Source organism: Somniosus microcephalus, chromosome 8 (assembly GCF_052327205.1).
Source record: "Somniosus microcephalus isolate GS21.2 chromosome 8, FLI_Smic_1.0, whole genome shotgun sequence".
Lineage (NCBI taxonomy): Eukaryota > Metazoa > Chordata > Chondrichthyes > Squaliformes > Somniosidae > Somniosus > Somniosus microcephalus.
In genome coordinates this window covers 78,236,754-78,252,186 of record NC_140994.1, presented here as the reverse complement: position 1 = coordinate 78,252,186, position 15,433 = coordinate 78,236,754, and positions in this window count along the sequence as shown.

The following is a 15,433-nucleotide window of genomic DNA, read 5'->3' as shown; positions in this document are numbered from 1 at the left end:
CGACGACTCCCCCTGCTCGGAGGGACCTTCCTCCTCCCGGTCCTCCTCCTCATCCAGGGGGTCGCGCCTTCTTTTTAGCACGGAGGGAGCGAGGGAGACCTCCATGTCTGCAAAGGCCTCCTCCTCGACTCCCTCCGGCGGAGCAGGTTTGTCGGGTTCCTCGGGCCCGAGCCCGGCCGCAGGTATTGGCATTACCGCTGCGGCGGTTGCGGCCACAGGCTCAGGCACGGGGCCCCTCCCGCTCACATCTGCCCTGATCAACTCCGCGAGGAGCGCGGGTGTAAGGGGCTCAAGGGGCAAGGGCTCACCATCCACGGGGGGACCTGCCCTAAGGTGCTTCTTTTTTCCCCGCGCCTTCTTTCCGGCCGGACACGCTCCCTCCCCCCCGCCGGAGGCCTTGGTGGCATCGGCCCCCGACGTCAACCGCGCATCAGACGTACTTGACGCGCGGGCAGATCCGGGGGGAAGGGCGGCGGCGGCGGCGCCAGCCTCGGCCGCACGAGATGATCCGGCGGCCTTGGAGGCAGGGCAGTTCCTCCTGATGTGCCCCACCTCCCTGCAGGCATGGCACCTCACACCGTCCGACGTCCAAAAGGCGCGGTAGGCGGACCCCTCGTGGAGGACGACGAACGCCCCTTCAGTGTCCTCCTCCTGCGCCAGCTGGATAAACAGCTGGCACCGGAAGGAGAAGACGTGGCGAAGGCTGGCCTCCCGGAAGCCGAGCGGGATGGGCGTGATCCCCGACCTCACCTCCCCAAGTTGTCGCAAATGGGGAAGGAGGAGCTCACCAGGAACATAGGGCGGGACGTTGGAAATAATGATCCTCTGCGCGGTGGCCTCGAGAGGATCCACCGGCAGGAAGGTCCCGCCCACGGTGAGCCCCTTGGCGATAGCCAGGGACACCGCCCGCTCCGACCCCAGGAAGAACACAGCCTTCCCATACATTTTCGAGGCCGCGACGATGGCTGAGGGGCCGACAACCCCAGCCATGGCCTTGACGCAGGCCTCGATGGTCATAGTGGGGTGAGTGTAGCTCTTCACCCCAAGCTTTTTTGTTATTAATCGAAAAGGTGACGGGGCAGCAGGAACAGCGGGAGCAGCTGTGGCTGTGGCTACCACTCTCGCATAGGTCCCGGCTGGCCCCGCCACCGGTGAAGACGCAGTCGCCATTCTGGGGTGCTTTTTTTAAGGGCTACACTCACCCCAAGTCACAGGCCTGAAGGTGTTAATGGCCTCGGTGTATATATATATTTTTTTGTCCTCTATTGAGCAGAGGGAGCTGATTAAAATGAGGACACACCTCTCTCCTTATTGATTTAAATTGGGAGAGGAGCCCTCTCCCCTCTGCTCAATTGGCAATTAATAAAATAGATGAAACTAAGGTGCCTTAGAAAGACAGGCAGAGAGAGACAAAGAGAGAGAGAGAGGTGGGGGGGGGTGGGAAGGAGGGAGGCCGCAAAGGGCAGTGTCGCCACTCAGGATGGTGGGTGGGTGTTGGCAGGGTTGCACTCTCCGATGGAAAAAGTCTTTGGTGATGGTGGTCTTCTGGCAGGGGGAGAAGACGTCTTCACCTGGAAAAGCTGGAGAAGCCCAGGCTTAGTCCTGCAACAGGTCTTAACGATGTAATTAAATTAAATTAAGGACTTCACCTTGGGCAGCTCCAAGCTCTCCCAGGGCAGGCAATAGAAGGGATGCTAATTAGTGGTGTGTGTGGCCTAGCTTTTAACAAGAGCACACACACTACACCCCTTGATGATCCGGCCTTGCTTCTTCTTTTCTCCCCCCACCTAAAATACAAAGTCTTGGGAGAGTGCCCCAAATAACACCCACCTGTAGATGTTCCGGATGAAGTTTTCTTCCCTCCTTTCAAGCAGTTGGTTTCTCTCCCCTCTCTCCCTCTCCTGAAGTGGAGGCCAATTTGGGGAGGCAGTGATAGAAAGGCCTCTCCCCTGGTTGATGTTGATGTCGGCCTCCTTTCTCCTTCTCCTCCTCTGTCCTCTCTCTCCAGGCACCTCAGTTGATGTAATGATGGTGGAGTTGGTGGTGGTGGTGGTCCAACGTTCTCCTCCTCTTCCTGGTCAGGGGACCACCACTTTAATCCACTCTCCAAAGTCTGGCTGCTCCCTCTGCTCGTGCTTGCAGCTGAACAGAGGGTAACTTAAGACTGAAATACAGAAGCCTGCTATGGCTTTATATACAGGGGTGGTCACTGCCGGTACTGCAGTATAGAATCAGTTCTTCTCTTAAAGGCACATACACAACAATTCCTCCCCTTTTAGATAAACAGTACATAACATTCATTTAACAACTAAATAATAACTAATTACAATTACAATTTTCTCTGTACTATATACATCAACTGAAATAATCATTTATAAGTTCAGTCTTTGAGGAGGCTTCCTGATCCTGACTGGATAGCGCCTTTCTTGAGTATCCTGTTCTTGCGGCGGAGTTGATTCTGGCTCATTGTCATTGGTTGGTTCGTCAGCTTCCAATATCATTGCTTCTGAGGTAGACGCAATCTGTACTTCGGGTTGATTACCTGGTGCACCTGCTCGTGGTATGGGTTTGGCTTGATCCTGTGACTCTAGAATCTGGTCAGCATGGCGTCTCACGATGCTCTCTCCAACGTCCACTGTGTACATTAGTGGTCCCTGCTGTGTGCATATCGTTCCTGGCTGCCATTTTTCTGTTCGGTATTCGCGGGCCAAGACTGGTTGCCCTATCTTGAAGCTCCTGGTTGGCTTCTCATTTATGTGCTGGAATTGCTTATCCTCCACATCTCGTCTTATGTTTGGTTTGAGCAAATCCAGGCGACATCTTAGCCTTCGGTTGAAGAACATTATGGCTGGAGCTTGGTTGGTGACTGCATGTGTCGCATTCCGGTAAGCAAAAAAAAAAATTATCCACCTTGTGTTGTAGTGGTATGCCGTCATTATGCATTGCCTTTATGGCCTTTTTAAAGGTCTGAACAAACCTCTCAGCCAATCCATTTGTGGCTGGATGATATGGGGCAGATGTGTAATGCTTCACCCCATTATTCCTCAGAAACCTCCGGAAATCCTCTGACACAAACTGTGGCCCATTGTCGGAGCAAATCTGTTCTGGCAAGCCATTCCTGGTGAAGATGGTCCGTAGGACTGCAATAGTTTTCTCCGTGGTGGTGGAGGACATTTTGATGACCTCTGGCCATTTCGAATGGGCGTCCACAGCGATTAGGAACATTGAGTCCATAAATGGACCAGCAAAATCAATGTGTACCCATTGCCATGGAGATGAGGGCCACTCCCATGGATGTAGCGGGGCCTGTGGTGGAGCGTTTTGGACTTTCTGGCATCCTGTGCATCTCTTGGTCATATCCTCGATTTCTTTATCGATTCCCGGCCATCACACAAAAGCCCTGGCTAGGCTCTTCATTTTTACCCCTCCCAGATGACCCTCATGAAGCTCATTGAGCACTCTATCTCTCAACTTGGGTGGAATTACCACTCGGGATCCACACATCAAGGTCCCCCGGCACACTGACAGCTGTTCTCTCCTTGGCGAGAATGCTGGCAACAGTGAGTCGCCATGTGCTGGCCATCCCTTCACCGTCAAATCATAGACCCGAGAGAGTGTCGGGTCATTTCGGGTTTCCTTCTCTATACTTGAGTTTGTAACAGGCAGACATTCGACTATGGTTGCATGGAATATCTCAACAGGGTCCACTGCAGGTGCTTCCTCTACCGTAGGCAACGGTAGGCGCGACAGCCCATCAGCGTTTCCATGCTGTTTCGTACCCTTGTATTTTATGTCGTACTGATGTGCCCCTAGAAAAAGTGACCATCTTTGCAGCCGTTGCGCCGTCATCACTGGAACGCCCTTCTTTGGGTTAAAAATGGAGACCAGGGGCTGATGATCAGTCAGTAGGGTGAATTTCTGCCCGTGCAGATAGTGATTGAACTTCTTCACCCCCCACACCAGGCTGAGGGCCTCCCTGTCAATCTGGGCGTAGTTACGCTCGGCTGAGGTTAACGAGCGCGATGCAAAGGCTATTGGCCTCTCTGAACCGTCAGGGAATTTGTGTGACAGGACCGCTCCGATGCCGTAGGGAGACGCATCACATGCTAACCGAATCGGTAGTGTTGGATTGTAGTGGGCCAATACTTCTTTTGAAGTGATTAGGCATTTACATTTCTGAAAGGCACGCTTACACTCATCACTCCATTTCTATGTTACTCCAGTTTGCAGTAGGGCATTCAGTGGGTGCAGAATTGTGGATAAATTCGGCAAGAACTTATGGTAGTAGTTCACCAACCCGAGGAACGACCTCAATTGCAGCACATTTTCCGGTGCTGGAGCCTTGACTACAGCCTCAATCTTGTCCGGCGACTTATGCAACCCTTCCTCATCAATCATGTGGCCACAATACGAGATTTGTCTCCTGAAGAACTCACATTTGGGGCGGTTGGCTCGTAGCCCATATTCCTGTAGTCTCGTGAGCACCTGCTCCAGGTTGGCAAGGTGTTCACTGTCATTTTCGCCCGTAACCAAGATGTCGTCCAAATAACACTGGGTCCCCGGGATCCCTTGCAGGACTTGTTCCATCGCCCTCTGCCAAATAGCCGGGGCTGATGCTACCCCGAATACCAGTCGATTGTACTGGTAAAGGCCTTTGTGAATGTTTATCGTGAGGTATTTCCTAGACGCTTCTTCCACCTCCATTTGTAGATACGCTTGGGCCAGATCAATCTTTGTAAAGCATTTCCCTCCAGATAGTGAGGCGAAAATATCTTCTATCCATGGAAGTGGATATTGTACTGTGTGCAGGACTGGGTTCACAGTTACCTTGAAGTCCCCACAGATGCAAACCTTCTTCGGTTCCCCAGGCGTGCTGCTCAATGATTTCTTCATTACAGGAATGATGGGTGTGACCCACTCGCTCCAGTCCACCTTGGACAGCACACCCGAACGCTCCAGACTCTCCAGCTCTGCTTCAATGGCGTAAGGTACCGGTCTGGCCTTAAAAAATTTTGGGTTTGCGTTATCTTCGATTTTTATCATTGCCGTTACTCCTTTTAGAGTCCCAAGTCCTTGTTGGAACACCGCTTTCGCGTCAGTTAGAATTTTTGACAGTTGTCCAGGTGTGACGTCATCATCCTTTTTATCAGGCACAGTTAGCGCCTGAATGGAATGCCAATCCAATTGTATTTTTTGGATCCATTCACATCCCAATAATGGTGGTCCTCCATCTGGTAGTATATATAGATACAGTTTCTGTGTTTCCTTGCCGTTGTATTCAACTGGCACCCTTATTTTTCCTCTGGGGTAGACTTTTTGCCCCGTGTATGTCTTCAATACAATGGACGTGTCCTTCAAGGGTATGTGTGAGAATAGCCGCTCATAGTCTTGTCGATTCATGACAGTTAGGGCTGATCCTGTGTCCAATTCCATCTTTACTGGGGACCCTGCTATCATGAGGGTGACCCAAATGGTTCGGTGATCCTCCTTTGCGATCACGTTGTGTAACTTTAGACAACTTAGTCTCCTGCTCCCGGAGTCCTTATCACTCTCCTGATCTTCCGAACTACTGTCTGTCAATTTCTTTACTTTCTTGTACTTTTCTTTAGTAGTTCTTTTAGTGTTGGTTTTCTTTCCCGACCTGCAGACTCTTGCTATGTGTCCCATTTTCCCACATTGCCTGCATACTTTGTCCTTAACCCAGCAGTCCTTCTGATCATGGGTTGTTCTGCCGCAGCGATAGCACTTTTCTGCTCCATACGCCATTTCGTTAGCGCTGTATTCCTTTGGTTTCTGTTGTATTTCCGCAGCTCCCCGTGCTGCTGCTTCGTAGGATACTGCCACGCTGAAAGCCTGTTCTAGCGTCAGGTCCTTTTCCGAAAGTAGTCGTTTCTGGGTTCCTTCACTCTGGAGCCCGCAGACAAACTTATCCCGCAAGGTGTCTGCCAGTCCTGCTCTGAACTGGCAGTGCTTCGATAACTTGTGTAGTTCCGTAAGATAGTCAGCATTGCTCTCATCTTTGTGCTGGTTTCTTTTATGGAACTTGAATCTTTCTGCTATCAGCAACGGTGTAGGGTTTAGGTGTTCTTGTAAGGTATTAACAATCTCTTCAAAACTTTTCTCCATTGGTTTAGCTGGGGTAATTAAATTCCGCAACAGGCCGTACGTTCTCGCGCCCATCAAATTTAATAATACCGACGCCTTCTTTCCATCGGCCACCTCATTTGCCTTGCAGTACACTTCAATTCTTTCCACATACGTGGTCCAATCTTCTACCTTGTTGTCGAAAGCAGTGATACTGCCACTCTTCGGCATCTTGAGTGATTTAAAATGGCGCCTCCCGCGCTTTTTCTTCTTCCCCAATGGAACAAAATGGCACCTCCCGCGCTTTTCCTTCTTCCCCAATGTAATAAAATGGCGCCTCCCACGCTTTTCTTTCTTCCCCTTGCTGCCACGCTGCTCCTAGCGTTCTACAGGGTAATGGCGGTGACCCGCGGCTTCGGCGCGTATCACTTTTCCTTCCCTGCGTTCTGTCCTCTCCACGCTGCCCTGTTCTTGAGCACCTGTGCGCTCCACCCTCTCTCTCTCTCTTCCTCCCGACAACGCTGCACGGCCCCTTTGCAGAGCCGCTCGATCGATCCCGAGCCCGCCGCAGTCCGGAAGGGTCAGCGCACTACCTGCTACCAGCACGACTTGCTGGAACACCTTGACTGGGGAGCCAGGCCCAGCTCTCCACAGCCTCCCCTGCAACTCTCCGATGGATCCCTGGCCGGTTGCCCGCCGTCGACGCCCGCCGTTCTGACTTCGATCTCCCAGAAGCTTCTCTTCAGGGAAAAGATCCCCGTGAGGTGATGCAGTACTGCAGGTGAGTTCGAACCTGCCCGTTGCCAGTGTAATGTCCGAGTATCTATATATAAAGGAGTCGATCTGTCTGTCCTTCTGTCTGTCCTTCTGTCTGTCCTCGGGTGTGCGTCTGTCCGGCTATGCGCTCGAAAGTTACAGAGCGTACCTACGCGTGCGTTACATCGAAAGAAAGCTCACCGTTCCAAAACGATGGTAAGCGTATTTACGTTTCGGCCGGACAAAAATTGCGCCCGCGGTATCCGAAAAACCTTCAACATTCCGCTCATTATCCACTCATTACCATAGAGTGACATTGAGGTCGACCAATCGTACGGTCGACCAACCCGATGGTCGCCCAATCAATGCGTGGTGGGGGCGGGTTCGTCGCATGTGCAGCCGGGCCCTCCTAGAGTCGAGTGACAGGAGAATTGACCAATCCTATGCTTTGGTGACATGACGATCGACCAATAAGTGCGTGTGTGGGCGGGCCTTATCGTTCTGAACTGAGGTGAGTGGCCGCCATCTTTATTCTCACCTTCTGTGTGTTTATTTGTTAGGAGCGATTTTTTTTAACGTGTAAAACGTAAAAACACAATGTCTAAAACGTTAAAACACAATGAAGATGGTGTCCCATCTTCTTAACAGCCGTTTAAAAAAAAATAACTTTTGGTGTTTTCAGCAAGAATGCGCGTTCCTTCTCCATGGCAGCTTTTTAAAAACATTAAAAAACTTTCAAGATGGCCTCCCATCTTCTTAACACCCGTTTATAAAAAAAAATTTAAAAAAAATTTCTGTTGGTTTCACAGACTGCGCGTTCCTTCTCCGTGGCAGCTTTAAAAAAAAAAAAATTCTGTTGGTTTCACAGACTGCGCGTTCCTTCTCCGTGGCAGCTTTTTAAATACATTAAAAAACTTTCAAGATGGCCTCCCATCTTCTTAACACCCGTTTTTGAAAAAATTTTTTTTTTGCTCTTTCGCTGACCCCCTCAAAACACTCCTCCCCTCCTCCCCTCCTCCCACTCTCCCTCCTCCTCCTCCCCCCCTTCTCACTCTCTCCCCCCCCTTCTCACTCTCTCCCCCCCTTCTCTCTCTCTCTCTCTCTCTCCCCCCCCGGCGCCCCCCCTCCCTCCCCGGCACCCCCCTCCCTCGCTCGCCCCCGCCCCCCCTCTCCCTCGCCCACCCCCTCTCCCTCGCCCCCCCTCCCTCGCCCTCTGCCTCGCCCCCCTCTCCCTCGCCCCCTCCCTCGCCCCCCTCCCTCGCACCCCCCCCGCTCCCTCGCCCTCCCCTCTCCCCCCTCCCTCGCCCCCCTCTCCCTCGCCCCCCCTCTCCCTCACCCCCCCTCTCCCTCACCCCCCTGTCCCTTGCCCCCCCTCTCCCTCGCCCCCCCTCTCTCCCTCACTCCGCTCGCTCCCTCGCCCCCCCTCTCTCCCTCGCACCCCCTCTCTCCCCCCTCTCTCGCTTCCACCCCCTCTCTCCCTCGCTCTCTTCCCCCCTCTCTCCCTCGCTCTCTTCCCCCCCACAGTCGCTTGCTCTCTTCCCCCCCACAGTCGCTTGCTCTCTTCCCCCCCACAGTCGCTCGCTCTCTTCCCCCCCCCAAGTCGCTGGCTCTCTTCCCCCCCCCACAGTCGCTCGCTCTCTTCCCCCCCCCACAGTCGCTCGCTCTCTTTCCCCCCCCCCCAGTCGCTCTCTCTTCCAACAACATGTCCTCAAAAAAGCCTCGGCACCGCCGGGCACTCCAGCTAGTCTATATATATAAACGGATCGTTCTGCCTGTCCTTCTGTCTGTCCTTCTGTCTGTCCTCGGGTGTGCGTCTGCCCGGCTATGCGCTCGAAAGTTACAGAGCGTACCTACGCGTGCGTTACGTCGAAAGAAAGCTTACCTTTCTGAAACGCTGGTAGGCGTATTTACGTTTCGGCCGGACGAAAATCGCGCCCGCGGTATCCGAAAAACCTTCAACATTCCGCTCATTAGCATCTCATTATCCGCTCATTAGCGACAGAGTGACCTCGAGGTCGACCAATCGTACGCCGGGTTGCTGGCGCGTGCGGCCGGGCCCTCCTACGGTCGAGTGACGGGCGATTGACCAATCCTACGCTTTGGTGACCTGACGGTCGACCAATCGGTGCGTGTGTGGGCAGGCCTTATCGTTCTGAACCGAGGTGAGTAGCCGCCATCTTGCTTCCATTCTTTTTCCTGCTTTCTGCATCTTTCTTTTCAAATATACATTTCCAGCAAAATAAAATTGTTTTTATTAAATTGTTTTAAAAAAAAACTTCATTCATTTGTATTTATTTTCTCTAACCTGAAGATTCTTTTTCCTACCTTTCCCCGTTTTTGTTAGGCCTCAATGCCTGGGCCTTTCATGCCCAGCCAGGACCGAGCTAGGTAATTGTCCCACGGCTTCTGCTAAGCTCCTCACCCCGTCCACCCCCCCCGGGTGTCACGTTACCCGGGGCAACGGCGTCAGCCACGAGGGTCACGAGGGTCAGGGTGCGCGCACAGCAGGAGCAGCTGAGACGCGGCGTCTCTCTCTGTTCCCCGCTCGGCTCGGGCGGGGGGGCGGGGCTCTCGGGAGTGCGGATCTCGGGCGGGGCTTGGTGAGCGGGACGGGTTACCCCGGCAGCCGGGCCCGCCGGCTGTCTCTCACAGCCGCAATCGGCGGACTTCAAGCCGGCTCGGCCGGGGGGGCGGGGCTCGGAGAGCGGGGCTCTCGGGAGTGCGGGGTGGGCGGGGCTCGGAGAGCGGGGTTCTCGGGAGTGCGGGGCGGGGTGAGGTGGCTGGGGCTCGGAGAGCGGGGCTCTCGGGAGTGCGGGGCGGCCGGGGCTCAGAGAGCGGGGCTCTCCGGAGTGCGGGGCGGGGCGGCTGGGGCTCGGAGAGCGGGTCTCTCGGGAGTGCGGGGCGGCCGGGGCTCGGAGAGCAGGGCTCTCGGGAGTGCGGGGCGGCACGGCCGGTGCTCGGGAGGACGGGGGCTCGGATGGGGGGGAAGGGTTACCCCGGCAACCGGGCGTGGCCGTCTCTCAGCCTCAAGCCGGCTCACGCCTGTTCTCGGGGCTTGGCTCCATTTGCGGCCGCGGGCCACTCGCGCTCTCTCTCTCCTTCCCTCTGTCTCTCTCTCCCCCCTCCCCCTTCTCTCCCCCCTCCCCCCCTTCTCTCCCCCCTCCCCCCCTTCTCTCCCCCCTCCCCCCTCCCCGTCCCCCCTTCTCTCCACCCTCCTTCACTCCCCCCTCCCCCCTCCCCCCTTCTCTCTCCCCTCCCCCCCTTCTCTCCCCCTTCTCTCCCCCTCCCCCCCTTCTCTCCCCCTTCACCCCCTTCTCTCCCCCTCACACCCTTCTCTCCCCCCTTCTCTCCCCACTCCCCCTCCTCTCCCCCTCCCCCCCTTCTCTCCCCCTTCTCTCCCCCTCCCCCCTTCTCTCCCCCCTCCCCCCCTTCTCTCCCCCCTCCCCTCCCCCCTTCTCTCCCCCCTCCCCCCCTCCTTCTCTCCCCCTCCCCCTCCCCCCCTTCTCTCCCCCCTCCCACCCTTCTCTCCCCCTTCTCTCCCCCCTCCACCCCTTTTCTCCCCTTCCCCCCCTTCTCTCCCCCCTCCCCCCTTCTCTCCCCCTTCTCTCCCCCCTCCCCCCCTTCTCTCCCCCCTCCCCCCCTTACACGGACTGCAGGAGAACAATAAAACAGGTATTTAATTGAACAGAGGGTAACTTAAGACTGAAATACAGAAGCCTGCTATGGCTTTATATACAGGGGTAGTCACTGCTGGTACTGCAGTATAGAATCAGTTCTTCTCTTAAAGGCACATACACAACAGTCCCAGATTGCGGCTACCGAACCTGTCTGGTAGGGGTCCCAAAACTCTCCTTCCCTAGTTCACTGCTTGGCCAATTCATCTGCCCTTTGGTTGCCCTCCCTCATGGGTTCTGTCTTCGAATGGGCCTTAACCTTATGGATATAGACCTTCCCTTCCTCCCCTACGGCTGTCATGATTTTCTCCAGCAGAGGCTTGATTGCCAGGGGTCTCCCGTCAGCGGAGGCGTATCCCCGATGGGGCCAGATGGCCAGATATTCCGTACACGAATTGCACGTGAACATGCTGTCCGAGCAAATCGTGTATCAGGTAGGGAATTTCTCTGGGCGTGTAACCACTTACACTACCGCGGACAGTTCAGCCTGCTGGGCGCTCATGGTGCTGGGGAATTTAATTGCCAGGGCAATGTCTGCCCCTGGGTCATAAACTCCACACCCTGTGAGTCGTTTCCCAGCAGATACTGTGCTCGAACCGTCCACATAGATTTTGCGGCCTGTGGGGTGTATCCCGGCCCGAAAACCTATGTTGACTTCCCATACTCCTTCAATGGAACACCGGTGGGCCGTCCCTGGATAAATCATGTTGGCTGCGAGCTTGGGCTCGCAGAGACCTTTCACCCTTAGGTCCATCTGGGAGAGAAGCAGGGTCCAGTGTGCAATGCGGGCACTGCTCACTGTCCCATCTTTAATTCTCCCATCTAGGAGCATTTGGGTGGGCGTGTGATGGGTGAGGAGGGTGAGGGGCGAGGTGCCTGTGAAGCTAAATGATCTTTTCACAGCCCAGTGAGTGGCGAGGAGGTGCCTCTCACAGTTGGAATAGCCCTTTTCCACATCCGTGAGTATCCTGGAGGAATAAACCACTGGTCTCAGCTGACTGTGCCGCTCCTGGAGCAGCACTGCACTCAGACTGTCCCCGCTGGCTGCTACCTCCAAGAAAAACTCTTTCTCCCCATTAATGGCCTCTAGAGCTGGCGTGGTCTGCAGAGTTTGTTTGAGTTTTACAAATGCTGCCTCGCAACCCTCATCCCAAACCCACTCCACTCCCTTGTGTAGGAGTCAGAGCAGAGCGGCTGCTGTGGCTGCGTAATCCTTAATAAAATCTCTGCAGTACCCTGTCAGCCTTAGAAAAGATCTCACTCCTGTCACTGTATTGGGGGCTGGTAACTCCTGCACTGATTCCCTTCTGGCTTTATCTATGGCCCTTTCCCCTGCTCGTACAGCCAGCCCTAGGAACTTTACTTCCTTACGGCTGATCTGTACCTTCTTGGGGTTTACCTTAAACCCTTCCTGCCTGAGCAACTCCAGCAGTTCAGCCAGGAGTGGACCGTGTTCCTCTCCTTCATCAGTGAATAGGAGCAGGTCATCCACATACTAGACTAACTGTCGGGGTCGGCTGAAGCCTTTTAAGCAATCTGCCATACACTGGTGGAAAATACTGGGGCTATTGTGGAACCCCTGTGGTAGGCAGTTCCAGGTGTACTGTTGGCCTTTAAACATGAAGGCGAACTTGTACTGGTCCTCCCTCCGTAGAGGGATGGACCAAAACCCGTTGGAAATATCCAGCACCGTGAAGGTGGTCGCGGAGGCTGGAATACTTCCAATGAGGTCGGTGACAGCTACGGCGGGGATGTTTCTATTGAGTACCCGATAGTCCACCGTGACTCTCCAGGAGTTGTCCGGTTTCCTAACCGGCCACAGTGGAGAGTTTACATGGGTGACTATTGGTCTCAATGCCCCCTGTTTGACCAGAGAGGTCATGGCCGTTTCCATGTCTGCCTCCGCCTCTTTGGGAAAATTATACTGCTTTTGTGGTCGGGTCATGGGGTCCCCATCTACACTCACTTCGAACCCGTTCACCCTCCCACAATCATGCTTGTGAGTGGCAAATGCACCGAGGTGTGCTCACACAAATGCCTGGTGCTCCATTGGAGTGTGACTGACCATTTGCTCAAGGTCGTAACTCTCCTTGGGTTTTAGGTACACAAGGGTCCCCTTGCCCTGTTTCTCTGGGATAACTGCCACTTCACTTTCTTTGCCGGTGCATGCTCCCCACAGACAGTGGTTCCTAAGATCCACTAGAATCCTGTGGCCTATGATAAAATCAACCCCCAGGATCCCTTTCCCTTCCTGCTCCCACTTCATTAGAACACAAGTCCACTTGGTGTGCAGTGCTCCTAAATGAATGGACAGCGGGATAGAGAACGAGCCAACCTGCTCATTACCTGTGAACCCCACTAAGCTGTATGGGGCCCCGTTAGACAGAGGTGAGGCAGCGGGGTTAGCTGAGTAGACTATGGTGCTCGAAGCTCCCGTGTCCAACAGATAGGTCCCTTTCACCTTTTCCACTTACATCTTAACAAGCGGTCTTTTCCATACATCGTACTCAAGGTGGCACATATAGACAGGCTGCGCTGGCTCTAGTCATAAGTCTGTGTTAGGTGGGGCAGATGGAGTCAAAGCACCCATGGCTGTGGCTACCCTCCCTGGGCCAGCCAACAAAACTCGAAGTGCAGCTACTAACGAATCAACTGTGGGGGATGTAGTGTATGTACCTTTAAGGGGAGAACTACTTTTTACAGCTCCTGTATACTGTAGTGCCGGCAGTGCCCACACCTGTATATAAACCCTGAGTAGGGATCTGTACAGTTAGTTTTAGAGTAACCCTCATCCAGTAAACACCTGTTGATTGTTCCCTGCAGTCTCTTGTCTAATTATTGAAGGACACACAACATCAAGATATACGGATCTAACATTGGCGACGAGAAGATTCAAACCTACCTGCACCTCTGCATCACCTCCCAGGGATTCGCTCCTGGAGAACAGTGAAAGAAGGCGGCCGAGTCCAGAAGCACGGGCGTCGAACATCCAGCGGAGACTTGAGCATCGCAGGGGAGGCTGTTGAGAGCTGGGCTTGGTTCTCCAGTCACGGTGGTCCAGCGAAACGGGCTGGCAACAGGTACGGCGCAGACCCTTCCCGGACAGCGGCGGCTAGAGACGACTGATGGCACAGAAAAAGGCCGAGCAGCGTCGACGGGAGAAGAGAGAGGGTAGAGCGCACAGGGCGCAGCCGGTGTTCAGGACCGAGCGGCATCGACGGGAGAAGAGAGAGGTTAGAGCGCACAGGGTGCAGCCGGTGTTCAGGACCGAGCGGCGTCAACGAGAGAGAGCAGAGTGTAGCTGCTGTTCAAGGGCCGAGCAGCGTCAATGAGAGAGAGAGGCGCGCAGGAAAACGCGCAGAGCGCAGCCGGTGTTCAAGGGCCGAGCAGCGTCAGCGGGGAAGAAAGGAAAGCGCGGGCGATGCCATTTTGAGCCGCAGCGGCGAAGAAGGGAGAGCGCGGGAGACGCCATTTTGAGCCAGTCTAACCACACCCAGGGATGCCGAAGAGTGGCAGTGTCACAGCGTTCGACAATGAAGTCGAAGATTGGACGACATATGTCGAACGCATAGAAGTGTACTGCAAGGCGAATGAAGTGCCAGATGACAGGAAAGCGCTGGTATTGTTGAATTCAATGGGTGCAAAAACGTATGGCTTACTGCAAAACCTAGTAACCCCAGAGAAGCCAGTGGAAAAGGATTTTGAAAACATAGTGTCAATCCTACAGGACCACTTAGGCCCCACACCGCTGCTGATAGCGGAAAGATTTAAGTTTCACAAAAGGAACCAGCATAAAGATGAAAGTAATGCTGAGTTTTTAACGGAACTGCGCAAGCTATCGAAACACTGCCAGTTTGGAACGGGACTAGCAGATACTTTAAGGGACAAGTTTGTGTGTGGGCTTCAAAGTGAAGGAATCCAGAAACGGCTTCTATCAGAAAAGGATCTTACGCTGGACAAGGCTTTCAGCATGGCAGTATCACACGAAGCAGCAGCACGGGGCGCGGCAGAGATACAACGGAGACCGCAAGAATATGGCACAAATGAAATGTCATACGGAACAGTGAAGTGCTATCGCTGCGGCAGAACAACACACGACCATAAGGATTGCTGGTTTAAGCACCAAGTGTGCAGACAGTGTGGAAAAGTAGGACACATAGCAAGAGTCTGCAGGTCGGAAAAGAAAACCAGCAGCAAGAAATCCCCACAGGAGCAGTACAAGAAGGTACATAAGGTGACGGAGAGTAGTGCAGACGAACAGAAAAGTGATACAGACTCTGGAAGCAAGGAGCTGGGTTGTCTGAAACTACATAATGTGATCAAAACGGAGGATCACCAAACTATCTGGGTCACGCTCAAGATAGCCAGAGTCCAAGTGAAAATGGAATTGGACACAGGATCAGCCCTAACAGTCATAAACCGAAGGGACTACAAGCGGCTATTCTCACATATACCCTTGAGAGATACAGAGATTGTCTTGAAGATGTACACGGGGCAAAAAGTCTACCTCAAAGGAAAAATAAGGGTGAACGTTATATATAACGGCAAGGAAACACCAAAAATGGACCTATATGTATTGCCAGATGGAGGACCACCACTACTAGGATGTGAATGGATCCGGAAGATACAGCTAGATTGGCATTCCATACAAGCACTGACTGTAGATGCCAAAAAGGATGACGACGTCACACCTGGACGACTGTCAAAAATGCTAACTGACGCACAAGAAGTGTTCCAGGAGGGACTCGGAACACTAAAAGGCATAACAGCGATGATCAAAATAGAGGAAAATGCAAGCCCAACGTTTTTTAAGGCCAGACCGGTACCTTATGCGATCCGCCCAGCCGTCGAAGCAGAGCTGGAAGGTTTGGAACGTTCAGGAGTACTGTCCAAAGTGGACTGGAGCGAGTGGGCTACAC